The sequence below is a fragment of the Mesoplodon bidens genome, assembly GCF_964165515.1.
Source record: "Mesoplodon bidens genome assembly, contig: HAP1_SCAFFOLD_620, whole genome shotgun sequence".
Lineage (NCBI taxonomy): Eukaryota > Metazoa > Chordata > Mammalia > Artiodactyla > Ziphiidae > Mesoplodon > Mesoplodon bidens.
Window position 1 is genome coordinate 103,624 of NW_027671397.1, and position 26,619 is coordinate 130,242.

At 48.3% G+C, this 26,619-nt stretch overlaps 1 pseudogene across 1 annotated transcript; it reads left to right on the forward strand.

Moving 5' to 3' along the window:
* Positions 1-105: 105 nt before the first annotated feature.
* LOC308611448 (zinc finger protein 541-like) lies at positions 106-26,132 on the forward strand (annotated as a pseudogene). Its single transcript has 16 exons — positions 106-166; positions 4,624-4,867; positions 6,483-8,384; positions 10,122-10,180; positions 10,392-10,551; positions 10,709-10,876; positions 11,768-12,092; positions 18,370-18,433; positions 19,027-19,169; positions 19,575-19,678; positions 20,917-20,992; positions 21,551-21,639; positions 25,171-25,311; positions 25,496-25,677; positions 25,795-25,995; positions 26,117-26,132. The product of its transcript is annotated as a zinc finger protein 541-like (transcript).
* The last annotated feature ends 487 nt before the right edge of the window (positions 26,133-26,619 follow it).

Here is a 26,619-nt window from a genome sequence, read left to right on the forward strand (position 1 = left end):
AATTTGTTGTAACCCGATCCAAACTGGAATCCCATTTGCCAGGAAAAGAAGAGGAAGCAGAAATGGCCACTGGGGAGTCAGACCTTGTGTCCACCACAAAGTGACATGAGGAAAGTACAGCAGGGGGCCAAGTCCGAGGGAGTGACGGAGTGGCAGACGCTGGCAGGTGGATGGCGCGGGGGTGGGAAGCCACACTGAGGAGGCTGCTGAGGCTGAGACCCACTTCCAGGCCCCGGTGAAGCAAAGCACAGACTCTGCCATGGGAACCAGGGGAGGCTGTGCAAAGCTCTAGCTGCTGTGTGGGGGCCGTGGGCGGCAAGACGGGAATCCTGGAGAGTAGCTGGAAGGCTCTCAGCGGAGATGGTGGCCTGGGCTGGAGTAGCAGTGAAGAGGCCAGAAGCGCAAGGATTAGGGATCACGTTAGAAGTAGATTCAGAGTTGCTGATGGGTCACACGTCACAGGGAGAGCTGGTAAGGAAAAGGACAGATGGAGGGTGGCAGGGCAGGTTGGGGTTTGAGCAACTGAGTAGATGCTATTAACTGAGATGAGGAAGAGGGACACCTCAGAGGATTGATGGCTTAAAGGCGTGATTGTGTCTGTAACTGTGTGCTGCCTTCGGAGGGACTGGCTAGGGGAGCAGGGCAAACGGTGGTGTCAGGAGGCTTCACAGAAGGGCCAGGTTTCAGCTCAGTCCATCTGAAAAGACGGGGAGGGAGGAGGAGCAGAGGAGGAAGTTGAGTTGGAGGCGGTGCGGTCACTGTGGTTGGGGAAAGGACTCTGGCATCAGATGAACCAGAATTTACAGCCTGGCTCTTCTTCCTTCTTTGCCACCTTGAGCAAGTCATTTTCCCTGTTTGAGTCTCAGTTTTCTCATTCTGTAACTGGGATGGAAAATGCCTACCCCCATGTATCTGGTTTGTTTGTTTGTTTTGAATACCCTTTAACTTTTTGTTGTTGTTTTTTTGCTGTGTTGGGTCTTGGTTTCTGTGCGAGGGCTTTCTCTAGTTGCGGCGAGCGGGGGCCACTCTTCATCGCGGTGCGCGGGCCTCTCACCATCACGGCCTCTCGTTGCGGAGCACAAGCTCCAGACACGCAGGGTCAGTAGTTGTGGCTCACGCGCCCAGTTGGTCCGTGGCATGTGGGATCTTCCAAGACCAGGGCTCGAACCCATGTCCCCTGCATTGGCAGGCAGATTCTCAACCACTGCGCCACCAGGGAAGCCTTGATGAGAAAAACGTAAATCGCATATTGGCAGGTGCCCCGTATGACCTGAGCACTCATGCTGTTGCTGTCACCGTGTGGGTCCCACCCTCCATAACAAGTGAAGCCTGATGACACCGGAAATGAAAGTCTCTGGCTTCATGGTCGGGTGGTATATTCGTTATCTATTGCTGTGTAAGAAATTAAGCTGAAACTTAACCGCTTTAAACTATTGGAAGCTTTTACAATAGTGCTGCTTAGAGGGGCAGGGAACCCAAACTGTTTGTGGTTATCCAAACTCACCCCCATCTTATCTGCTGTCAGAATACAGTGGCAAGCACAAGTGTGTGGTCCAGAAGAATTTCTGAATGTAAGAAGAGAGTTGGGCAAAGGTTTCTTATGAATGACCTCCCCCCAGCCAAACTCCACCCCCAGAAAACAGTGTTTTCTCAACCCCAAATTATCTGCATTGTAATCATCTAGGGGTCCTGTGAAAAATGCAAATTCCTGTACCCCACCACAGACTTTCCTAATCTGAATCATTGCAGGTAGGGCCCTGGAACTTAAATTTTTTAAAGAAACTTTCTTAGAAGACTAGTTTTTAGATATGCATAAAAATTGGGAAGATGGTATAGAGAATTTCCATATACCCCACACTCAGTTTCCCCTATTCTTATCTTACATGAGTATGGTACGTTTGTTACCATTAATGAACCAATATTGCTATATTATTATTAACTAAAGTCCATGCTTCATTCAGATTTCATTAGTTTTTACCTCATGTCCCTCTTCTGTGCCAGGATCCTCCCAGGACGCCACATCACATTTAGTTGTCACATCTCCTTAGGCTCCTCATGGCTGTGACAGTTTCCCAGACTTTCCTTGTTTTTGATGACAGTCATGAGAAGCCGTGGTCAGGTATTTTGGAGAATGTGCCTCAGCTGGGGTTTGTCTTACGTTTCTTATGATCTGAGGGGGAGGAAGACCACAGAAGTGAAGTGCCACTGTCCTCACATGGTATTCAGGGTGCACGGTGTCAGTGTGACTTGTCACTGTTGACGTGAACCTCCACCACCTGGCTGACAATGTTTGTCATGTTTCTACGCTGTAAACTTAGTCCCCGCCCCCAATACTGTCATCTGTGGAAGGAAGTCACTGTGCACAGTTCATGCGTAAGGTGTGAAGAGTCATGCTTCAACTTCTTGAGGGCAGAATAGCCACACAAATTATTTGGAATCATGCACGGCCATTTACTTATTTGTTCAGTCATTCATTTATATCAGCATGGGCTCACGGAGAGTTTATAGACTGGGTTATTATCCAGTGCTACTTTGTTACTCAAGTTGTTCCAGCTTTGACTATTGGGAGCTCTTTCAGTTGGCTCCTGTGTCTCTTTGACATACCCCATTTGTGTGTGTGTGTGTGTGTGTGTGTGTGTGTGTGTGTGTGTATGAGAGAGAGAGAGACAACGAGATGGAGGCTGAGAGACTTCTGTTCTGGAACTACAAGATACTCTAAGGACATCCTGTATAATTTCCTGCCCAGTCTTCGAACCAGCCCTTTATCCAAGGAGCCCTGGTTACTTTTATTGGAGAACAGTATTAAAAACTAAGATCTGGGCACTAGGTGTGTTTGAACCTGAATGTTTAACACAGTCTCACCAGCTATTTCTTAATGAAACCAGAGTTAGAGAATCTCTGCTCTCAGTTTTGACTGCCGTCACTCAAGTATCAGCATACCTCAGAGGTACTGCAGGTCCGGTTGCAGACCACCACCATAAGGCCAATCATAGGAGTTTTGTTTGTTTCTTTCCCAGTGCCCATAAGTTATGTTTACACTATACTATAGTCTATTCAGTGTGGAGTAGCATTTTGTGTTAAAAAAAAAAAAAAGTGGGGCTTCCCTGTTGGCAAAGTAGTTGCGAGTCTGCCTGCCGATGCAGGGGACACGGGTTCGTGCCCCGGTCCGGGAATATCCCACATGCCGCGAAGAGGCTGGGCCCGTGAGCCATGGCCGCTGAGCCTGCGCGTCCGGAGCCTGTGCTCCGCAACGGGAGAGGCCACAACAGTGAGAGGCCCGCGTACCACACACACACACACACAAAAGTACATATGTTAATTTAAGAATACTTTATTGCAGACTTCCCTGGTGGCGCAGTGATTAAGAATCCACCTGCCAGTGAAGGGGACACAGGTTCGAGCCCTGGTCCAGGAAGCTCCCACATGCCGCAGAGCAACTAAGCTCATGCGCCACAACTACTGAGCCTGCGCTCTAGAGCCTGCAAGCCACAAGTACTGAGCCCGCGTGCCACAACTACGGAAGCCCGTGAGCCTAGAGCCCATGCTCCGCAATAAGAGAAGCCACTGCAATGAGAAGCCCACACACCGCAACAAAGAGTAGCCCCCACTCGCCACAACTAGAGAAAGCTCGCGCAGCAATGAAGACCCAATGCAGCCAAAAATAAATAAATAAATAAAAGAAAGAAGAGAAAGAAGTCTTCAAGTATTTGGAAACTAAAGAACACTCTTCTAAAATAACTCATGGGTCAAAGAGAAAAAATCAAAAATGAAATTATAAAAAAAAACTACTCATTTACCCAAGGAGTAGAGAAACATGGAAAATTCAGGTATATAGGAAAAGGAAAATTAAGTTGATCCATGATGCTACCAATCAATCCCATTCTGTTTGTTTCTATTCAAATTTATTTTTCCCTTTCAAAGACTAGATCATTCCGTTTTTCAACAATCCTCTTGTTAGTGGCACAGCACTTAGTGGTACAGCATGAACATCCTTTCACGTCAATGGATATTTTCCTACAGTTGTATCTTAAATGCCTGCGCCATAGACCATTGAGACCAGAATGCAGTCACCCACCTGCCCTCGTGTCAGTTATTAGGTGGTTTCTCACATTTCACCAGGAAAAATAATGCTGCAGTTAACTCGCTTGCAGTTCACTGCAAGATCTCCGTTAATTTGTACAGATCTGCCTTAATTTCCTTAATTAAAAAACCAGAGTGGAATTGGCTGGGAGAAAGGACTTAAACTTTTCTAAGATTTTGCATTGTGCATTTCTGGATTGCACTTGCAAGTGTGCTGTTGATGTTACCGTCATGAAGTCCTGCCTGTCCAGTCACTGTGTCCTGGAAGCACTCAGACTGTTGCTGTCCCCTCCCTTACCCCCCGCAAGTGTGGCTTGAAGATTGGGTGCCGCCCTGGAGGGGTGGCCTGACCAGGGTCCCTTCTCCCCCTCACCTGGTGCTAAGCCTGGTCTTCTCTGCGAGTGAAGCTGCTGAAGTTGGGGTTCTCGGCCAACTCCCTGAGTTGGTCTCAGCTGCTGAAGTTGGTCCGAGGGTGGTAGAGTGCTTGCGCCCGGGCTCCAATGTCCCCGGATGTCATAACCTGTGCTTTCTCCCTCTGTCTAGACCTGGGGCTAGGCGTGCTCAAGGTGCCCAAAGAGGCTAACGAAGGAGGCAGGGCCACGTCTGGGAGCACAAGGAAAGGAAAGCGGCAGCACAGGTCCCCTCAGAACCCACTCCTGGACTGCAGCCTCTGCGGGAAGGTGTTCAGCAGCGCCAGTTCTCTCAGCAAGCACTACCTGACGCACAGCCAGGAGAGGAGACACGTGTGCAAAATCTGCAGGAAGGCCTTTAAGCGTCAGGACCACCTGTATGTAGGAGTCTGGTCGGGATGTCTGTTCAGGGGGCTGCTGGGGGCTGGGCGTGTTCCCGGTTCTTTTGCATCCCCTCCCATCCACCTGCACCGCCCCCCACCGTCGGGTGTCCCAGGTGTGTGCGACCTGTTCTCCTCCCACGGCCAGTGTTTGGGGTGGGGGGCAGGGCCTACACTGCCCCGGACAGCCCGCCCTCCCCAGCCTCCAGACTCACTCCAGTGAGGAGAGCGCCGCTGCGATTTGCAGACAGGACCCATTTGCTTTAAAGACACACTCCTGAGGCAATTTTGTCATGGAGGGAGTTGGGCTAACTGTGTAGAGAAAGTTTCAGAGTCCCTGGTAGGTGTCTGAGCAGAACAGATATGCACTCCATGAGGAATATATGTTGGGATAACACCAGGGCGTGAGGGGTTCTGAAATGCCTGTTTCTAAAACATGGCAATGGAGTGTTCACTCTGTTTTTTCCCTTTTTAATTCCCCCTTTTATTAACTCGAGTTTTTTTTAAAACTTGACTTTAAAAAGCAAGCTCAGTGTAAGAGCAGCAGAATCCCGTTTGTTCTTCATGTCTTAGAAATGATAAGCTTTTCTTGCTGCCGAGGGAGGAGAGACAGACTTTCAAACTGAGAGACTCGTAAGTGGGAGAGGACGATCCCTTGCATGTTTACAGCTCGCCCAGCCTTTACTGAGGCTTCGATGAATCCCACTTTCATTGTATCCTCTCCCCTCTCGCCATTAAGGATGGGAAATGATTTACTCCTGTCACAAGCTGGTAAGAGTTAGGGCTAGAAAGTGGGTCTCCAGATGCCCTCTCTGCTGCTTCCCTCAGATGGAGGCCAAGGGTCCACGTATGGGAAAGGGTTTCATTATTTACTGGGTCCCATTGATTAGAACCATCCGGAGTAGGATTGTTGGGTACCCAGAGGGTGATTTACCCATTTGTTTATATTTATAATATATTAATGCAGGTATAAGTATGATGTAAATATAATACATACTTGTATTCGTTTATATTTGCAGAAATTATAGGCAAATTTGGCTTTTTCTTGTTGTTGCTGTGGGGCTCCCAGGTAGCTGTCTGGAGGACTCCTGTGGGAAGGCAAAGACTCCTTTGTTCGTGGAAGGATCATCCCCAAGTTAGCATTTCCTCAGGTGCGTTCTCAGAACTCTGGTTCTCTGGTTCTCGGGGATGCTAAACGGGTCTATTTAAAAAAAGGGTTTTGTGGGCAAATAAGTTTGAGAGACATGGAAAGTTCAACAGATCTCTCTTTATCTGCTCTGTGGCTTTTCAGTTTGCTCCTAGGAACCTCCAAGAAGTAAAGAGTGTTTTTCCCAAACTTATTTGCCAGCTGAGCCCAAGTCCTCAGGGAGCAACTTTGGAGACTGGTGTTCCTTAGGAACCCACTTTGGGGAACTCTGACTTGGCTCCCGCTGATTTTTTAAATCTCAGATTAGGGGTTTGCTTAGGGGTGAGGGCAAGAGCTCCCCCTTCCAGAGGGCTTTGGCCCTAGCAGGGGTCTTTCCTCATAGGGTCTGAGCACAGTTTCTGAGTTGCGATGCTACTGCCCCCTGCGGACACACCTGGGTTCCTGCAGTGGGTGACCCACGCCAAGACACCCACTAACTTTCTCCTCATGTGATTCCAGGACCGGGCACACGCTCACCCACCAGAAGTCCAAGCCCTTTGTGTGCATTGAGCAGGGCTGCAGCCAGAGCTACTGCGACTACCGCTCCGTGCGCCGGCACTATGAGGTCCAGCACGGCCTGTGCATCCTCAAGTAGGCCCCCCCGGAGGAGGAGCCCTGCGGGAACTCACCCCACGCGCACGAGTTTGCCAACCAGCCCGCACCCGCGAGCCTGTGGTCCCTGGTGCCCCCGGAAGCCCCATCCCCCAGCTCCCTCTTGCCCAACCGAGACCTCCTGCGCTGTATCATGAACAGCATCGTCTGCCAGAAGATCCCTTCTCCCAGGCCAGCCCCGGGAGGGCCTTCAGACAGCGGCGAAGGGAGGATCACGGCCTGTTCCTCCCTGCCCTCGTCAGGGTCCTCCTTCTGGGGCCCAGCCGGCACCCCGGCGGCCCCAGGAGCCCTGGGCACTGAGGTTCCCGAGGAGCCCTGGCCCCCATGGAAGGAGCCTGCCACGGACGTGTTCACGGCTGTCCACTCGCATGCAGCGGAGAACAGCGGCCCCTACCCAGCCGAGCCGGAGCTGCCGCTGCTCCAGCCCCCATCATCCCTGGAGGGCTGGCCCGAGGGCGCTCCCCTGCCCGCCTGCCTGCCTCTGTTCCGTGGCCTGACTGTCCCCGCCAGTTCCCAGCCATGAGACCACAGTTTCCAGTGGCTCCGAAACCTGTCGGGCTGCCCTAAGAGCTAAGGAAACAGTATGTTTGTCGTCCACAAGCCCTCTGCAGTGCCGTCCCAGGAGGGCTCCGGGCCTGCCCCGGGCTCAGCAGCGACTCCCCTGCGGGGGAGCCCTCACCCAGCCGGGGCACCGGTGTGGAGGACACGCCGCCTTTCCCTCCCACGCTCCTGAAGGCACCGGGGGAAGCCTCGGGTGACCCCAGATATGCCAGCACCAGCCGGGAAGAGGACTCCTGGGCTTCCAAGAAGAGCAAGTTCGACTGCGACTCCTTCTCGTGGCAGAACCCTGGTGAGCCTGGACCCCAGAACGGCCCAGAGTCCAGCGGCCTCCCGTCGGATGCCCCGCCGCTCTTCCGGCAGCTGTTCCTGAGGTCTCAGGAGTCTCTGGTGAGCCACGAGCAGATGCAGGGGTTCCAGATGATGACCAAGTCCCAGCGGATCTTCTCCCACACCCAGGTGGCTGCCGCCTCCTCCCAGCTTCCCACACCCGACGGCAAGCAAGTTGCCCTGAAGTCACTGCAGGGGCCGTGGCCCCAGCAGCCCCCACCTATGGCGCCCACTGTTGACTCTCTGCATGCTGGCCCCATGAACCCTGAGCCAGAGGGATCCCTAGCCCGCAGGAGAAAATCCACACCCTCTTTCCCCACAGAGGCCTCCCCCAGCAGCGTGAGGCAGGACACAAAGGGAAGACCAAAAGTGGCTGCTGCTCCACCTGCCCTCACAGCGTCGTCCCTGGACCCTCCTGGGAAGCCAGACATCTCCTCTCTGGCCAAGCAGTTGAGATCCTCGAAAGGGACCTTGGGCCTGGGGGACATCTCCCCCGGGAGCCTGCGTCAGACCCAGTTAGGAGGGGAGGAGCCATCCAGAGCCCACCTCCCAGGGAAGCAGGCCCAGGCTGAGAATGGCACGGCTTCCGGGGCCACAAAAGGTGGAGAGGGCCCGGCCTGCTCCTGGGGCGGAGGCTACAGGCTCTTCTCTGGCAACTCCAGGGCCCAGCGCTTTCCAGGCTTCCGGAAGGAGAAAGTGAAAATGGATATGTGCTGTGCGGCTTCTCCAAGCCAGGTAGCCGTGGCCTCCTTCTCGTCGTTGGCCGGGCCTCCAGCGGATCCCCCCTGGGACTCCAAGTCCAGGCTGATGATACTCAACAGGATCCAGGTACCAGGGCCCTCTCACGGGACCTGACCATGCGGGAGGCAGAGTCTCGTCCTTACCTGTGTCCGTGTTTCTGACTTGTCCAGGCACTGTATTTAACCTCAGCAAATCCTCAGATGCAGTTTGTTTACAGAGGGGGGAATGAAGGTCCAGAGAAGTGATGGTTCCTCCCATCACCCTCCGCCCTGCAACACACACACACAAAACAGAACAGGGCTTTAGAGTTGTCAGAGACACTTTGCATCATGTTTCTTCACTAAACTTTTGCTATTTGCTTTCTTTCTGCCTTTCGCTTCCTTTTGGATTTGCCTCCTTCACTTCTTCAGAGCATGTAAAGGCAGAGCTCCTTTGCCCTTGATATTTGTACGTGAAATGCTGTGTCTATTCTGGTTGTGAATCACAGGTCCACAAGTCCGACTTGGCCCCTACTGCAGGCCTGGCACTGGTCCGCCCTTTTGGAGCAGCTTGGGTCCTCCCACATCGTGCCCATGAGGTCCTGGGTGCAGAGAGCTTGGCCACGTCTCTTCGTGATGTTCCGAGGTCCAGCATCCTTCCTGTCACACCACAGCTACCTCCCCCTCTTTTTTTTTTCACAGCTTTAATATTCACGTGCCATCTAATTCGCCATCTTGAAGTGCACCATCCAGTAGTTTTTAGTTTGTTTACGAGGTCGTGCACGCATCGCCACTCTTTGCCAAAACACTTTCATCACCGCAAAAAGACACCCCACACCGTTGGTTGTCACCCGCAATCTCTCCATCCCTCCCAGCCCCTGGCAACCATGCATCTCCCTTCTGTCTCCATGGATTTGCCTATTCTGGACACTTCATGTGATTGGAATCCTAACGCTGCGTGGCCTTTTGTGTCTTTTGCTTCTTTCACTTAACCTGATGTTCTCAGAGTTCCTCTGTGCTGTAGCACGGGTCAGAACTTCACTCCTTTTTATCGCTGGTAACTTGTCCATTGTATGGATACACCATATTTTATTTATCCATTCATCAGCTGATAGATATTTGGGTTGTTTACCCTTCTTGGCCATTGTGATAACGGTGCTATGAACATTTGCGTACAGATTATTGTTTAGACATATGTTTTCATTTCTCTTGGGAAATACCTTGGAGGGGAATTGCTGGGCTCTAGGGTAATTCTATTGGAGGAAGTGCCAGACTTTTCCAAAACGCTGTGCTGTTTTATATCCCTACCCAGAGTGTATGAGGCCTCCAGTTTCTCTGCATCCTCACCAACGCTTGTTATTGTCCAGTTGGTTCACCTTAGTGGGTGGGAAATGGTAATCTCATTATAGTTTAATTTGCATTTCCCCGATGGCTAATAATCCTGAGCATCTTTTAATGGCCACTTGTATATCCTCTTTGGGTAAGTGTCTATTCAGACCCTTTGCCCATTTTTAAATTGGGTTGTGATTTTACTTTTGAGCTGTGAGAGTTCATTATGTATCACAGATACATAAATCTACATAGTCCCTTATCAGATACATGATTTGCAACTTTTTTCTCTTATTCTGTCTTTTCACTTCTTGATGATGTCCTTTGAAGCACAGAAGTTGTAAGTTTTGATGAAGTCCAATACATCTGTCTTTTGTTTGGTTATGGAGTCATCCAAGAAACCACTGCTTACTCCAGGGTCACCAAGAATTATACCTGTGTTTTCTTCCAAGACTTAGAGTTTTCACTCTTGCATCTCATTTCTGATATGTTGGCTCAGATGTATTTTCGTCTTCAGGGTGGAAATATCTACCGGCTCCCCGACCCGATGAAGGAGGAGAACATGGCCGGTGGCTGGTAAGTTCAGAAGCCCCTCGGGAGTCCTCTGGTGGCTTTGATGTGCTGGCCCTGGGTGAGCGAGCTCTGGATGCTTCACTCCTGAAGCGGCGAGCACCAGGCCACGGAGAATCGGGGGCATCATGTCCATTTCTTTAGGGTTCGTCCAAAGCTGTCTGTCAGAGGATCAGTGTTTGGGGACGGAGTCCCATTCTCCCTTTCTTCCCCACAGTAACCAGCACAATGGTGGTCCCACAGACTGGGCAGAGCCAAGGAGCACTTACGTCTGCAAGAATTGCAGCCAGATGTTTTATACAGAGAGAGGGCTGAGCAGCCACATGTGTTTTCACAGCGACCAGTGGCCGTCACCTCGAGGGAAGCAGGAGCCGCAGGTGAAGGGGCTCGAAGCTGCCATTCATCTCAGGATGGAGCCGTCCTCCTGCGGGGAGCCTGGCTGGGGGCCGGGAGTCAGGGCTGTGCTGCTCTGGAGGGGCCCCTTGCTCCCTACCTACTGTGTCTCTTAAAGGGCTGGCTCTGCTCTGTGTGTAGGTGTGTGGCATGGAGTTTTGCAAGCCACCAAGACAGGTGCTGAGGCCAGAGGGGGACAGGCAGAGTTCCCCGGGAGGCAGGAAGTCCTTGGACAACATGACCGCAGCCCCTTTGGTGGTCCCAGTGTCGGTGCCAGTGGCTCCAGCGAACCATCCCCCGGGGAGCAAGGTGGGTGCACTTCCTTCCAGCTGCTTTCCAGCTTCCAGTGGGAGCTGTGAGAAAAGCCCCCAAATCCTGACTCCAGAAGAGCTTGATTTGCATGTTCCTTCATCCCTTCAACCTCCAGTGAACTTCCTTTGTGTCTGGCCCTGTGCTGGGCAGGGCTGGGGACACTGCAGCGACCACAACAGGCCTGCCCCCGTCTCCTGGGGCTCCCAGCCCAGCGGAGTAGATAGACCCATCCCCGGACACTGAGGACCCAGAACGGGCCGGGCTGGGAGAGTGAGCTGTGGGAGCCCCGAGGGCACGAGAGACCCTGCCTGAGGAAGGGGGCGTTGCAGCTGAGAGCTGGAGGATGAGGAGGGGTAAGATGGGCAGAGAGGAGGGGAGATTGTGTGGAGGTAAGAGAGAGTGTAGCAAGGTCAAGGCGTCGTCTCTTCAGCCTGTGCCGGAAGACCCCACCTGGAGAAGTCCATGCTGGACTCGGGTACGGGGTGCACGGAGCCCACTGTTTGTCTCCCAGGAGCTGCTGTCATTTTGAGGGCAACAGGTTTTCCTTTTGTCATGCTGTTGCATCTGTCTGGCCCCCACACTTTAAGTGCCAGTCACTTTAACAACGGACATGAGTTTCCAAAATGGTCTGAGTGAGGGCCCTCCTTGGGGGGTGTGGGTGCCTGAGAAGGCCCCAGCGTCACATGTCGCCCGGCTTAGGGTCTGGAGTCTGGCTCAGGCGTGGTGGCCCTGCCCGGCTTCCTGCGCTGAGGACTCTGGGCACGGCCATGCTGGGTGTGCATCTGGCTGGTCAGTACCCTTTCCCACTCTCAGGCCATCTTGAGGTCTGAGGTTTGGGGCCGGTGGCCTCAGGTGACCCCCGTGGTTCTGAAGTCTCTTCTTCTCCAGGGTCAGGAGAAGGACGGGGAAGAGAGAGACATCAAGGAGAGCAGCCAACACAGGAAGCGGAAGAAGCTCCTCCGGCCCAAGGCACTGCTCATCCCTCCTCCGCCCTCCATGTCTGGGGAGCCGGGCCCGGGGGGATGCCGCCAGAGCTGCCTGCGCTCGCCCGTGTTCCTGATGGACCACCTCCTGAAGGGACTGTCCCAGTGACCTCCCTACACACCGCCCCCGATGCTCAGCCCCATCCGGGAGGGCTCTGGGCTGTATTTCAACACTCTCTGTTCCACATCTGCCCGGGCCCGTCCCGACAGGCTCATCAGCGCCATGCTTGGTGAGTGAGCTTGATCAGCCCATGATGGGCCTGCGGGGGGCCAGACCCCCGCCCCCTGTAGAATTTGGTCCAGCCACTCTCTCTGGCCTACGCCTGGGTCTGCTCCGGGGGTCCCGTTGCTGTTCAGAACTATCCCAGGACCATCTGGGACCAGCAGCCTTCTAGGTGCTTATAACTTTGTAGCCAGAAAGAAAATAGACGCCATTTAGCCTAACCACCCTTCTGCCTGCCCTTTCGAGTAATTGTTTAAACAGCTTTATTGAGGTATAATTCACATGCCATATGAATCACCCATTTAAAGTGTACAGTGATTTTTTAGTGTATTCTTAGGATTGTACACCCATCCCACAATCTAATTCTAGAGCATTTTCATCACCCCAGAAGATTATATCCACGAGCGGTGACACACAGGCCCTGTAGCCCCCAAGTCCTCAGCCCTGGGCAACCACCAGTCTACCAACCTACTTTTTCTATGGGCCTCCCTATTCTGGACATTTCATGTAATTGGAATCATAAATTACGGGACATTCTGTGTCTAGTTTGTTCACTTAGAATAATGTTGTCAAGGTTCATGTTGTAGTATGCATCAGTGCTTCACTTCTTTTTATGGATGAATGATATTGAATTCTCTGGATAGACAACATTTTATTTATCCACTCATTAGTTGACGAGCATTTGGGTTGTTTGTGTCCTTTGGCTATTGCAAACAGAGCCGTTAAGAACATTTATGTGTAAGTTTTTGTTGGACATAAGTCCTCATTTCTCTTGGGTATATAACTCAGAGTGGAATTGCTGGGTCAAAGGGTAACTATATCTAACCATTTAAGGAACTGCCAGACTGCTTTCCAAAATGGCTGGGTCATATTAAATTTCCACCAGCATTGTATGAAAGTTCCAGTTTCTCCACATCCTTGCTAACACTTCTTAGCTGTGTTTTTTATTACACCCATCCTAGTGGGTGTAAAGTGGTAGCTCATTGTGAGGTGTTTGTTTGTTTGTTTGTTTTGCGGTACGTGGGCCTCTCACTGTTTGTGGCCTCACCCGTTGTGGAGCACAGGCTCCGGATACTCAGGCTCAGCAGCCATGGCTCACGGGCCCAGCCGCTCCGCGGCACGCGGGATCCTCCCGGACCGGGGCACGAACCTGCGTCCCCTGCATCGGCAGGCGGACTTCCAACCACTGCGCCACCAGGGAAGCCCCCTCATTGTGGTTTTGATTTACATTTCCCTGATGGCTAATGATGTTGAGCATCTTTCCATGTGCTTATTATCCATTTGTATATCTTCTCGGGAGAAATGTCTATTCGGATCCTTTGCCCATTTTTTCAATTGAATTCTTATCCTTTTATTATTGAGTTGTCTCAGTTCCTTATATAGTCTGCATGCAAGCCCCTTATCAGATATATGATTTGCAAATTCTCTCCTGTTTTGTGGGTTGTCTTTTCATTTTATTTGTGATATGGTTTGCAGTACACAAGTTTTTAATTGTGATGAAGTCCAACTTTTTCTTAGGCCTGCGATCAATCTTTAGTTAACTTTTATATACTGTATGAGGTAGGAGTCCAAATTCACTCTTTTGCATGTATGTATCAGTTCTTCTAGCACTAGAAAATACTCTTCTTTTCTCATTGAATTGTCCTCGTACCATGTTTTGTTTTGTTTTGTTTTGCTGTACGTGGGCCTCTCACCGTTGTGGCCTCTCCCGTTGCGGAGCACAGGCTCCGGACGCGCAGGCTCAGTGGCCATGGCTCACGGGCCCAGCCGCTCCGCGGCATGTGGGATCTTCCCAGACCGGGGCACGAACCCATGTCCCCTGCATCGGCAGGCAGACTCTCAACCACTGCGCCACCAGGGAAGCCCTGTCTTGCTACCTTTGTGGAAAGTCAGTAGACCATAAATGATTTGAGATGTTTCTTCTTTTTTAATACAGACATTTTACAGCTATAGATTTCCTTCTGAACATTGCTTTAGCTACATTTTGTAAGTTTTAGTATGTTGTGTTTTTATATTCATTCAGCTAAAGTATTTTCTAATTTATCATTCCACTTCTTGTTTAATACACTGACTATTAATGAGTGTGTTGCTTAATTTTCACAGATTTGTGAATTTTCCAAATTGCTGCCTTTTATTGATTTGTAATCTAATTCTCTTTTGGTCAGAGAACATACTTTGTTTCTTTTTCAATTTAATTTATTTAATTAATTAATTTATTATTTTTTTTGGCTGTGCTGTGCGGTTTGCAGGATCTTAGTTCCCCCACCAGGGGTCGAACCCATGCCCCCTGCAGCGGAAGCGTGGAGTCCTAATGACTGGACCGCCAGGGAATTCCCTTAAATTTATTTTAAAATTTAAAATTTATTGAGGCATGTTATATGGGCTAGAATCCAGTCTGTCTTGAAGAATGTTCCATGTGAATTTGAGAAGAATGTATTCTACTGATGTTTGGTGGAATGCTGTATTTTGTCTGTTTTGTCTAGTTAGTTTCAATTTCCTTGTTGATCTTCTGCCTAGTTGCCCTATCCACTGTTGAAAGTATTGAAATCTCCAACTATTCTTTTTTAATGGTTTATTTCATCCTTCAGTTCTGTCGTTTGTTGCTTGGTGTATTTTGGGGTTCTGTTTTTAGGTGTGTATATGTTTGTAATTGTCACATCTTCCTCACGGCTTGACCTTTTACCATTAGGATGTGATTGTGACATCATTTGTCATTATTACAATAATTTTATCATTATCTCTAGTAATATTTTTGGTTTTAAAGTCTAATGTGCCTGACATTAGTATAGCCATTCCATTCTCTTTTTTGGTTGTTGTTTGCTTGGTATATATATATTTTTTCTCTTCTTTTACTTTCAGCCTATTTGTGTCTTTGAAAATAAAGCATGTTACCTCTAGACACCATTAGTTGGATCATGTGTTTTTTATCCAGTCTTACAAACTCTGCCTTTTGATTGGTTTGTTTAATCCCTTCTTGTTTAATGTTAGATTGATATGGTTGGATTTACATCTGCCATTTTGCTTTCTATTTTCTATATATTACATGTCTTTTTCTCCCTCTGTTCCTCCTTTCCTGCTTTCTTTTGTATTAAGTGAGTACTTTCTAGTGTGGCATTTTAATTCTGTTAATTTTTCACTTTTTCTTAGTCATTTCTTAGTGGTTGCTCTAGGACTTAAAATATATGTCTTATCAGAATCTGTTAGGATGTGTAATAACTCATTAACAGTGAAATATAGAAACACTGCTCCTATCTAGCTCTCTTCCTTCTAACTCTTTTGCGATTACATGTGAGAGACCCAGTAATACCTTACTGGTCATGTTTCTTGCTTTATATACTTTTATTTCGTGTAAAAACACTGAGAGAATAAAGGAAAGCAAGCATGATTTATAGAGGTTGTTATATTAACCTTCTTCTTTACCATTTCTGATCTCTTCATTTATTCTTGTGGATTTGAGTTACTGTCTGAGGTGATACTCCTTTACTCCAATGCAGCTGTGCTCCTTGTGCAGTTACTGTCACATATATTATATTTCTGTATGTTACAGGCCCACAATACATACTGTTTTATGCAGTTATATTTAAGGCCATTAAGAAACGAAAAGAAATATGTAATCATAGTGATTTTTATAGTTACCCATATTTACTAGCGCTTCGCTTTTTTTTTTTTTTTTTTTTTTGGTTTGGATTCAACTCACCATCTGATGTCATTTGCTTTCAATCTGAAGGACTTTCTTTAGTATCTATTTTTATTAGGGATATATAATTCACATACCATACAGTTCATCCCTTTCAAGTATAGAATTCAGTGGTTTTTAGTATATTCACAGAGCTGTGCAACCATCACTACCATCAGTTTTCAGAAATTTTCATCATCCCCAAAAGAAGCCCTGTACTTATTAGCAGTCCCTCCTTTCCATCCTCCCCATCGGCAGCCATGGGTAACGACTAATCTACTTTGTCTCTATCGCTTTGGCTATTCTGCATATTTCATATGGGTGGAATCATACAGTATGTGGTCCTTTAGGAACGCCTTCTTTTAGTTAGCATGATGTTTTTGGGTTTCATCCACGTTGCACTATGTATCAGTACTTTGTTCCTTTTTGCGGGCTGAATAATATTTCACCTTCAATATTTCTTGTAAGACAGGTCTGCCAGCAACAGTTATCCTCAGTTTTTATTTATCTGGGAGTGTCTTTATTTTACCTTCATTTTTGCAAGATAATTTGCTGAATATAAGATACTTGGTTAACACTCTTTTACTTTCAGTAATTTGAATATATTATGCCATTGCCTTGTAACCTACATCGTTTCTCTTAAGAAGTTAGCTGTTAATTTTACTGTAGTGCCCTTGTGTGTAACAAATTGTTTTTCCCTTTTTGCTTTCAAGATCTTATCTTTATTTTTGCTTTCCACATTTTGCCTATGTTATGTCTGGATGTAGAGCTCTTTGTGTTTAATCTTTCTTGGAGTTTGTAGAGTTTGCTGGATATACATATTGTTTTTCATCAACGTTGGGAAATTTTCAGCCATTAATACTTTAAATATTCTGTCCCTTTCTCCCCTCTTACTGGTACTCCCACTACATATATATTGTTGCATTTAATGACATCTCACATTTCTCTGAGGCTCTCTTCAGTTTCCTGCATTTTTTTTCTCTCTCTTCTTCAGATTTCATAGTCTCCATTGTTCTATCTTCAGGTTTGCTGATCATTTCTTCTGCGAGCTCAGATCTACTGTTGAGCCTTATTTTGGTTATTGTACTTTTTTAACCCCTGAATTATTTCCATTTGGTTCTTCTTCTTCTTCTTTTTTTTTTTTTTTTTGTTTTGGCTGCATCGCACAGCATGCAGGATCCTAGTTCCTCGACTAGGTATCAAACCCGTGGCCCCTGCAGTGGAAGCGTGGAATCTTAACCACTGGACCGCCAGTGAAGTCCACATTTGTTTCTTTTTAAAAAATAATTTCCATCTCTTGATGGCATTTTCTCTTTGATGAGAAATTTTTATTTTATCTTACTTTAATTCTTTAAGCATGGGAGCCAGGGGAAGAAGAAGTCCCCATCTCCTTGGCTGCACCTACCTGGGTAGAGCTTCCATTACAAAGAGCTGGGGGCTAGGTGGGTAAGGGAGTGGGCCATGGCTCCAGTGCCACAGACTCTCACTGTTCTTCCCACGATTTAGTAGATTTTCTTGAATGAGTATTTCTTAAAATGCTGTATGCCTTTAGGACAACTTGCAGAGACTTTAGCTTACTGTTCTTCTTTTTTTAATGATTTTTGTCAGTAAATCTGTTGTTTTGCCCAGTTCCTTACTCTACTTTTTCAGAAGTCTTATCCCCCTTCCATGCAATCTTTTTATTTTATTTTATTGTGATGTGAACAGTTAATCTGTGATCTGCCCTTTTAACAAATATTGAAGTGTGCAGTACAGTATTGTTGACTATAGGTACAATGTTCTACAGCAGATTTCTAGAGCTTGATTAATTGAAACTTTATGCCCATTGATTAGTAACCTCCCATTTCCCACTGCCCCAACCCCTGGTAACCCCTATTCCACTCTTTGATTCTATCAATATGAAGTCAACTACTTTAGATATGTTATATAAGTGGAGTCATGCAGTGTTTCTCTTTCTGTGACTGGCTTATGTCACTTAGTATAATGTCCTCAATGGTCATCCATGTTGTTGCATATTGCAGAATTTCCTTTTAAGGCTAAATGGTATTTCATTGTATGTTTATGGCACATTTCCTTTATGTGCTCATCTGTCAGTGGACATTTAGGTTGTTTCCACATCTTGGCTATTATGAATGGTGCTGGAGTGAACATGGGAGTTCAGATATCTTTTTGAGGTCTTGACTGCAGTTCTTTTGGATGAGTACCCAGAAGTGGGTTTGCTGCATGATATGGTAGTTCTACTTTTAATTTTTGAGGAAACTCCATACCCTGCAATCTTTTTTTTTGTCATTTTCAATTTTACATTGGATTAGAGTTGATTTACAATGTGTTAGTTTCAGGTATACAGCAAAGTGATTTTGTTATACATATTCACATATCTGTTCTTTTTTAGATTCTTTTCCCATAGAGGTTATTACAGAGCATTGAGTATAGTTCCCTGTGCTATACAGTAGGTCCTTGTTGATTATCTATTTTATATACAGTAGTGTGTGTATACCATGCAATCTTGAAGAGCCTGCTTTTAGCTGCTCTGGAAAGTCAGGCAAAAAGGGCCTCATGGGTCAGTTGTAGCCAGTCTTCTTGAGGCTCTTCTTTGGGTGTTTTCCAGATCACATGGACGGCTCTTTTGGCATCAGTGTGGTGAAGGACAACAGCAAGATCAGCACTGAACCGTGAGTTGGAACAGACTTAGAACCTGAGGGTCCTTGCAATGTGGGGATGCTTTTACCCTCCTTGCATTCCAGTGTCGGTTTTTCCCAAGGGAGCCTTCATCACGGGAAAGTCAGGTCTAGATCCAGAGCCTCCCTAGGAGAGAAGTGGTGGATTTTTCCAGGCGTTTCCCCAATATTCCTTCTGTCCAGACATACCATAGTTGGATCTCTGGGGACAGAATGCCCAGCACCCTGGGGTTCTAGATAGAATTGATGATGGCACAATGAGATACTCTTTTGTAGCTTGGATGTTACCTTGGATACAGAAGAATGCCAGGTATCAGCACATACCTCCCCTGTCCTAGACCCCAAACGCCTGAAGCCAGAAATCTGGCGATAAAGCAAATTGCAGGAAGGAAGGAAGTATCCCTCAAGAGGTCTCTGGAATACCTGCGCGTGTCTACTGGGCTGATGAGCACTCCCTGTGTCTGAGAGATGGCCAAAAGGTGGGTTCCACAGCCCTGCTGAGCAGGGCTCACCGCACATCTCTCTTGTATTTCCCATCTTGGTCACACACATATGTCTCTATGTCCGTGTGTGTGGCCTCATTTCAGACACATCAACATAGGAAGCCAGTTTCAGGCTGAGATCCCAGAGCTCCAGGACAGATCACTGGCTGGAAGTGACGAGCATGTAGCTACTCTGGTCTGGAAGCCATGGGGAGATGTGATGACCAACCCGAAAACACAGGATAGAGGTGGCTGAGACTTTGGGGCCAGGTTCCCGAGGGCCCTCCTCCATCCCCAAGGGTTTTCTCCTCCCAGTTCTCACCTTGACCAAGAAGCAGTGATCCCCAGGCGGGGGTGGGGTGGGCAGAGCTGGCCTTCAGCGCAGGACTGCTTTGCTGTGCTGCAGTCCCTTGGCCCACCTCTCCTCTCACCCAGTAGCTGGGCAGGCCATCCAGAGCGGGTGCCAGGAGCAGGGTTTCTGCCCATCCTCCTTGTCCCTCCCTTCCCTCAGCCTGCTTTTAGCAGAGAGATGAGGGAGATGGTGACAGGAGCCCCCCGCCCCATCTGTGCTGTTGGGGAGGTTTCCTCTCTGGCACTTGCTGACCCTCTGTGTCTCCTCTCCTTCCCGCTGCCGGGCTGCCTGCTGGAAACAGTGACGGAGCTCTTCAACGTGGCCTGCTCCAGCGTGATGCCGGGCGGGGGCACCAACCTGGAGCTCGCTCTGCACTGCCTGCATGAAGCCCAGGGCAACATCCAGGTGCGGTGCAGGCGAGGGGGGGCTCAGAGGAGCTGTGGGAAGCTGCCTGCTCTCTTAGGGCCAGGGGCTCTAGGCGCAAGACACGTGCCTTCTACTTGGGGCTTTGCAGCTCACGAGAACCAAAGGCTGGCCACCCACCCTTCTCCCTGGTCGCTTTGGGACTGGTGGTGTCCTTTTGAACGTAGGGGAAATGCACACATACGGGCTCAAGCAGTTATTTATCTGGGGTGACAGCAGAGCACCAGGGTTCCTCCGGCGTTACCTCATGTCAGCGCGGCACTGGGGAGGCGGTGCCTAGCAGGACCAACTCAGGGCCTGCATTAATCTGGTTTATTTACTGAACATTAACTTTTGGATTAAAAATGGTGTATGAAAACCTCTGATGCAACAGAAATGCCTCTGCCTCCTCCAAGGACCCTCCTCACAATCCTGAAGTTTAGAAAATGAAGAAGTCCAACTGTGTGTAGTGGGAGAGGAAGTCACGTCACCCGAGTTGGAGACCCAAGAGTCAGGGCTACACGGTGCTTTTTCTCAAGCTGAGAGGCAGTGGCTGGCACGTGGTGGGTGCTCAGCAGAGTAATCAGCACACATTTACTGGGTCCTCCTGATACCTGGTGATGTCATGGTATCAGGCTGGGGCCAGCTCAGGGGCCCATTCTTGGTTTAATGCTCTGCTGCCACCATCTTGAAATTCTTAATAGTTTGTGAGCACAGGGCCCCGTGTTTCCATTTTGCGCTGGGTCCTGCAAACTGCATAGCGAGTCCTGACCAGGGTTATGCTGTTGAGCAAGACAAATGCCCTCTCTTTGCAGGGCTTACATTTTAGGAGAGTGAGCACATGAAATACATTTTTTAAAAGTGATAGATAATGGTTAGTGCTATGAGGACCATAACATGGGTTAGGGCGGGGGCAGTGCCACTCCAAATGCTGCTCCCTGAAGAAATAAGGAGCTTGTGCCAGAATAAGTCCACACACTGTTTGGTCATCAAGTAAATCTTGCTATGAAAAAGGTAACGTCAGCTGCACTCAACAGTCCGCTTAGTGCTGTAGGCAATGTGTCCCAAGTGGTTCACAGCTGGTGGCCAGTCCACAGACCGACCACACTTTGAGTCGCCCTGGGGCAGGGGTGGCTTTAGGGAGGGCTGCACATATTTTCTGAATGAATGAAAGAATGAAGGCGGGCCTCTACCTCACCTTCCCTCCCTCAGAGAGTTGCCCACCACCCCTGTCGTTCCAGGTTGCCCTGGAGACCCTCTTACTGAGAGGACCCCAGAAGCCACGGACTCACCCTCTCGCCAACTATCACTACACAGGTAACGAGCGTGGCTGCCCGCGTGGTTTTGGCCTGGCTGAGGCCCCTGCGAGCCAGTCAGTTTCCATGGCAAGCTCTGCACGTGCCTCCCGGAGTTCTCTTGGGGCCTACACCTGCCCTCCCAGAAGGGCCCGTCCTCTCTGGGGGACTCAGTGGGTGCTGTTCTCTAGTTGGATCCAACCTTCCCCTTTCCACTGGTTCCCTCGTGGGCTCTTCCTGGCCAGAAGGGGGGTGCCAGGTTGGGGTGGGCTCAGGTTTCCCAGTTGAGCACTCCAGCGTTGGAGTCAGGCAACCAGGGGCCCACGGCTGCCCTTGGCAAGTCTCTTAACCAGAGGAAGCCTCAAGTTGCTGCACCTGTCAAGCGGGGATGGTAATAGCCCCTACCTGCTAAGGTTTTTGTGAGGATTGTGTGAGATAAAGCAAGTAAGGGGCTTAGCAGAAATCTTGGCATATAATTGGCGCTCGGTGGCCTGAAAAAGGAGGGGAGTCTGCACTTCAGCCGTGGCTGTGGTCCCAGAAGGAGAAACAGCCTTCCTCCTCTTGGCTGTTTCTCCAATAGGTTCGGACATCTGGACCTCCATGGAGAAGAGGCTCTTTAAGAAGGCGTTCTGTGCCTACAAGAAGGACTTCTACTTGATACACAAGATGGTAAGGCGAACATGGCAGGCTGGTGTAGACAAGGCTCCTTCACAGGGCCGAGGCGCTAGAACTGCAGGGCTTGTCAGGGGCGATACTCTGCTCATGCTGTGAACAGTTGACAACTACAATGCCATTGCTTGGAACAACCTGAAATGGTACAGAAATGAATCCTATGTTCAAAGTTTGGCCTCCAGGCCCCTCCCCACAATCCTACTTCTGATTGATAACCTGACAGGTATTTACTGCCCATACGGATTTTACACACCTATATGCACTTTCTCAAAAAAGGATGACATCATATACTTAATATCCTGCTGATTAGTTTGCTCTTTTTTTAACTTGATGTACGCAAAATTGCACATAATCAAAGTGTAAGATTTAATGTTTTTGACATATTTATACACTTGTAAGACCACCACCATGATCAAGATAATGAGAATATCTGTCACCCCCAAAAGTTCCCTCCTGCCCCTTTGCAACCCTTCCTTCCTACCACCCGGGTCCCTAGTCAACTCTTGTCTACTTTCTGTCACTCTAAATGAGTTAGTATTTTCTAGAGGTTTATATAAATGGAATAATCATACAGCATGTGATCTGCTTTGTCTGGCTTCTTACACTCAACCTAATGATTTTGAGATTCATCTATGTTGTCGTGTGTACCCATAGTTCATCCCTTTACTGTTGAGGAGTATACCACTGTGTGGACGGACCACCGTTCATTTAATCATCCACCTGTTGGTGGTTTCCAGTTACTGATGACTACAGATAAAGCTGCTCTGCACATTTACATACAAGTCTTTGTACGGACATGTACTGGTTTTTTTTTTTTTTTTTTTTTTTGCGGACACGGGGTTGGGATTATAAATACCTAGGAGGGGAATGAGGGTAACTTACAGTAGATGTATGTTTAACTTTTTAAGAAACTGCCAAACTGTTTTCCAAAGTGGCTCTACCACTTCCCATTCCCACCAGCTGGTTATGAAAGGTCCAGTTGCTCCACACCCTCGTCGACACTTGGTATGCTAAGTCTCTTTAATTTTAGCCATTCTAATGAGTGTACAGTAGCCTCTGACTCCATTTTCCTAATGACTAATGATGCTGAGCATCTTTGTGTTTTTTTGCTATATGTGCACCTTCTCTGGTGAGCTGTCTGTTCATATCTTTTGCCTCTGTTTTTATTGGAGTGTCTGTGTTTTTATTGAGCTGTAGGAGTTCTTATTTTGTTCTGAACACCAGTCCTTTATCCAGATATATGCTTTGGAAATATTTTCTTCCATTATGCCATTTGTCAGTCTTCTAACAGTGTCTTTTGAAGAAAAGTTTTAAATTTTGCTTAAGCATAACTTACTAGTTTCTCTTTTATAGACTGTGCTTTTCGTGTTGTATCTAAGACATCTTTGCCTAACCCAAAGTCACAAAGATTTTCCCCTGTGTTTTCTTCTGGAGGTTTTATAGTTTTAGGTTTTATTTCTAGATTTATGATCCATTGTAAGTTTATTTTTGTATGGGGTGCGAGGTGAGTTCATTTTTGCATATGGATATTTATTCCAATACCTTTTGTTGGAAAGACCATACTTGCTCCACTCAGTTGCTTTTGTACCTTTGTTAAATATCAGTTGGCCATATATATATGCATCTACTTCTGGACCCTGTATTCTGTTCCATTGATCTGTTTGTCTTTTATTAAGCTATCCCCATACTGTCTTTATTACTGTAGCTTTATTCTAAGTCTTGAAATTAGAAAATGTTAGTCCTTCAACTTTGTTATTCTTTTTCAAAGTTATTTTTTGTATTCTAGATCCTTTTTAATTCCCTATGAATTTTAGAAATAACTTGTCAATTTCAAAATAAAAATTCCTGCTAGGAACTTGATTGGTACTGTTTTTGACTCTATACGTCAACTGGGGAGAGTTGTTACCTTAACAATATTGAGTCTTCTGCCTCTTGAACAGGGTATATCTCTCGATTTCAATCTTTAATTTTTCAGCAATGTTTTGAAGTTTTTAGAGTACAGTTGTTGCATACTTTTTGTCAGATTTATTCCTAAGGGCTTGGTTTTTTTCTGTTTTGTTTTTGGTTTTTTTTTTTGCGGTATGCGGGCCTCTCACCATTGTGGCCTCTCCCGCCGCGGAGCACAGGCTCCGGACGCGCAGGCCCAGCGGCCATGGCTCACGGGCCCCACCGCTCCATGGCACGTGGGATCCCTCCAGGACCATTGCACGAACTCGTGTCCCTTGTATCGGCAGGCGGACTCTCAACCACTGCGCCACCAGGGAAGCCCAGTACTTGTGATTTTTATGATGTTATAGAGTTGTTTTTTATTTCAGTTTCCAATGGTTTGTTGCTAGTATGTATAGAGATAAAATTGATTTTTATATTGATCTTGTGTTCTGAAATGTTGCCAAACTAACTTACTAGTTTTGGTAACTTTTTTGTGGATTCCACTGAATTTTCTACATAGACAGTCATATCATCTGTAAATAAAGACACTTTTATTTCTTCCTTTCCAACCTGGATGCCTTTACTTTTTTTCTTGCCTTTTTGCACTCTAGAACCACCAGTACAGTATTGAGTAGAAGTGGTGAGAGTGGAAATCCTTGTGTTGTTCATGATATTTGAGGGGAAACCACTCCACCGTTAGCTGTAGGGATTTTGTAAGTATCATTGATCAGGTTGAAGAGAAGTTCCTTCTATTCCTATTGTGCTGAGAGTTTCCATCAGGAATGGACATTGGATTGTATCAAATGCTTTTTCTGCACCTATCAAGATGCTCATATGATTTTTCTTTTTTAAGTTTAATATGATGAATTACATTGATTTTCGATTGTTAAACCAACCTCACGTTTCTGGGATGAGCTCCACTTAGTCATGGTATATTGTCCTTTATATATATATATATATATATATACACACAAATATATATATATATACATATATATATTGTTGGATTCTGTTCGTTAAAGTTTTGTTTAAAATTTTTCATCTCTGTTCATGAGGGACATTGGTCTGTAGCCTTCTTTCCTTGTAATATCTTTGTCTGGCTTTGGTGTCAGAGAAATGTTGAACTTATGGACTGAGTTGGGAAGTATTCCTCCCTCTTCAGTTTTTTGGAGGGCTCTGCCTAGCTGTCGCATAAGGCTATGAGGTATCCACCACGTAAGGACACTCTGCTTTAATTAGTCCCTGTCGGTAGACATGTGGCTCCACATGATGTCACAGTGAGCGTCCTCGTGTGTACCTTTGTGTGCGTTTTCCTGGAGAGAAGCCTTCCTGGGCCAGCCTTGTTGCTCAGAGTGTGCAGAGCTTAGATGGTGTTGACTCTGCTGGCTTCTTTCTGAACTCCTTCATCCCCAGGAGGACTTTGTGATTCTCTGTCCGCCGTAGCAGAGGAGCATACCAAGCCGTAGGGGAGAGACGTTTCAGGAGGGCTTTCAAAAAGTGGCGGCTGGCCCCATGGGGAGGGGATTTAGGGCGTCAAGGCCATCCTCACTGCTACTCCTGAGGCACTGTCCTTAGCCGGCTTCTGTCTTCCTCCACTAGGTCCAGACAAAAACAGTAGCCCAGTGTGTCGAGTTCTACTACATGCAGAAGAAAATGATCGAGTTTGACTGCGGCCGAGCCCCAGTGCCGGAAAAGAGGGTCAAGAGAGAGCTGGGTGAAGCAGACAGGACAGAAGCAAAGGTAGAGGGTCTCGTGGTAGGGCTTCAGGAGTTCAGCACGGATCTGGATGCCCGGTGCTCATCCAAGCTGGGTGGCGGTGGGGGGGGTGCACCCCGGGACGTCTGGACGCTCTGGACACCTGCTTCTCCCTTAGAAGGGCGGCGGGGCGGTCAGCACCCTTTCATCACCTCTGCCCCCTGTGCAGGTCACTCGTAGGCCTCGGAGGAAACCCAGCCACCGTCCAACCCCCGAATTACAGAGGACTACTGAGAGTTACAGGAGGGAGTCCATCCCCAACTCCAGCCCAAACACCAGCTCGAAGCGGACCCCTGAGCTGCCGGGCAGCAGGAAGGGCCAGGGCTTCTTTCCCTGCCGGGAGTGTGAGAGGTACCGCCCTTTCCCTGGATGCTCCCAGAACGCCAGCCCTCAGCCCTCTGGGGTGGCCCCCTCAGGGCTACCCGCCTCCCCCTGCTCTGACCCCTGTGTCCTCTGGTGCCTCCTCAGGGTGTTTGGCAAGATCAAGGGTCGGAATGCCCACATGAAGTGGCACCGGCTTCAGGACCACGTGGATCCCACTGTCAGGGCAAGGTGGCCCGTGGAGCCCTTCCAAGTGTAGGAGGAGGAGGGCGAGCTAGGGGCTGGCATCGGCCCTCTGCGTGGGCAGCTAGTTGGGACGGGCACCTCCAGCCCTGTTGCATCTCCTTTGTTAGGTTGTTTTTGTACATTTCTCCTTGTATATATTATTAAATTGGTTTCTAAAGCAGCCGTCTTCTGGCTTCCCTGCCTGTTGATCCAGCGAAGGCTTTTGAGCCCCTGCCGCTCCCAGAAGCCACAGTGACTGAGTCCCTGCCCTGGAGGAGCCTCATACGTTAATGCAGCCAGCATTTATCAAGCACCTGCTGTAGCTGTGCCAGACAATGCCCAGTCCACGTGATGGGGACATAGTGATGGAGGGACAGGCCCCTCCCCTCACAGAGCTTACATTTTAGGAGCGGGAAGGTAGGAGTGATAAAGCAGCAAAAAGGTGAGTTTAGATGTCTATAGTGCGTATGCTTTGGGCCGGAATAACAGAGGAGTCAACATAGGTTTAAGCTCTCAGGACACGTGGTGGTGCCAGTGGCTCCACGGTGAAGTCAAGGCCTGCCAGCAGTGGCCAGCGTCTGCAAGTCGGCTGCAGCAGCAGCAGCAGCAAGAATCCCCTCTTGTACGCGGAGCACCCAAACCTTCGGAGGGTGCAGGGCAGAGAGCAGCTCCCTCCCTTCCTTGTTCCCCTTTTTAAAAGTGAGGAAAGCTTGTAGCAGCGCCCAACAGAACGCCCCTCACGTGTTC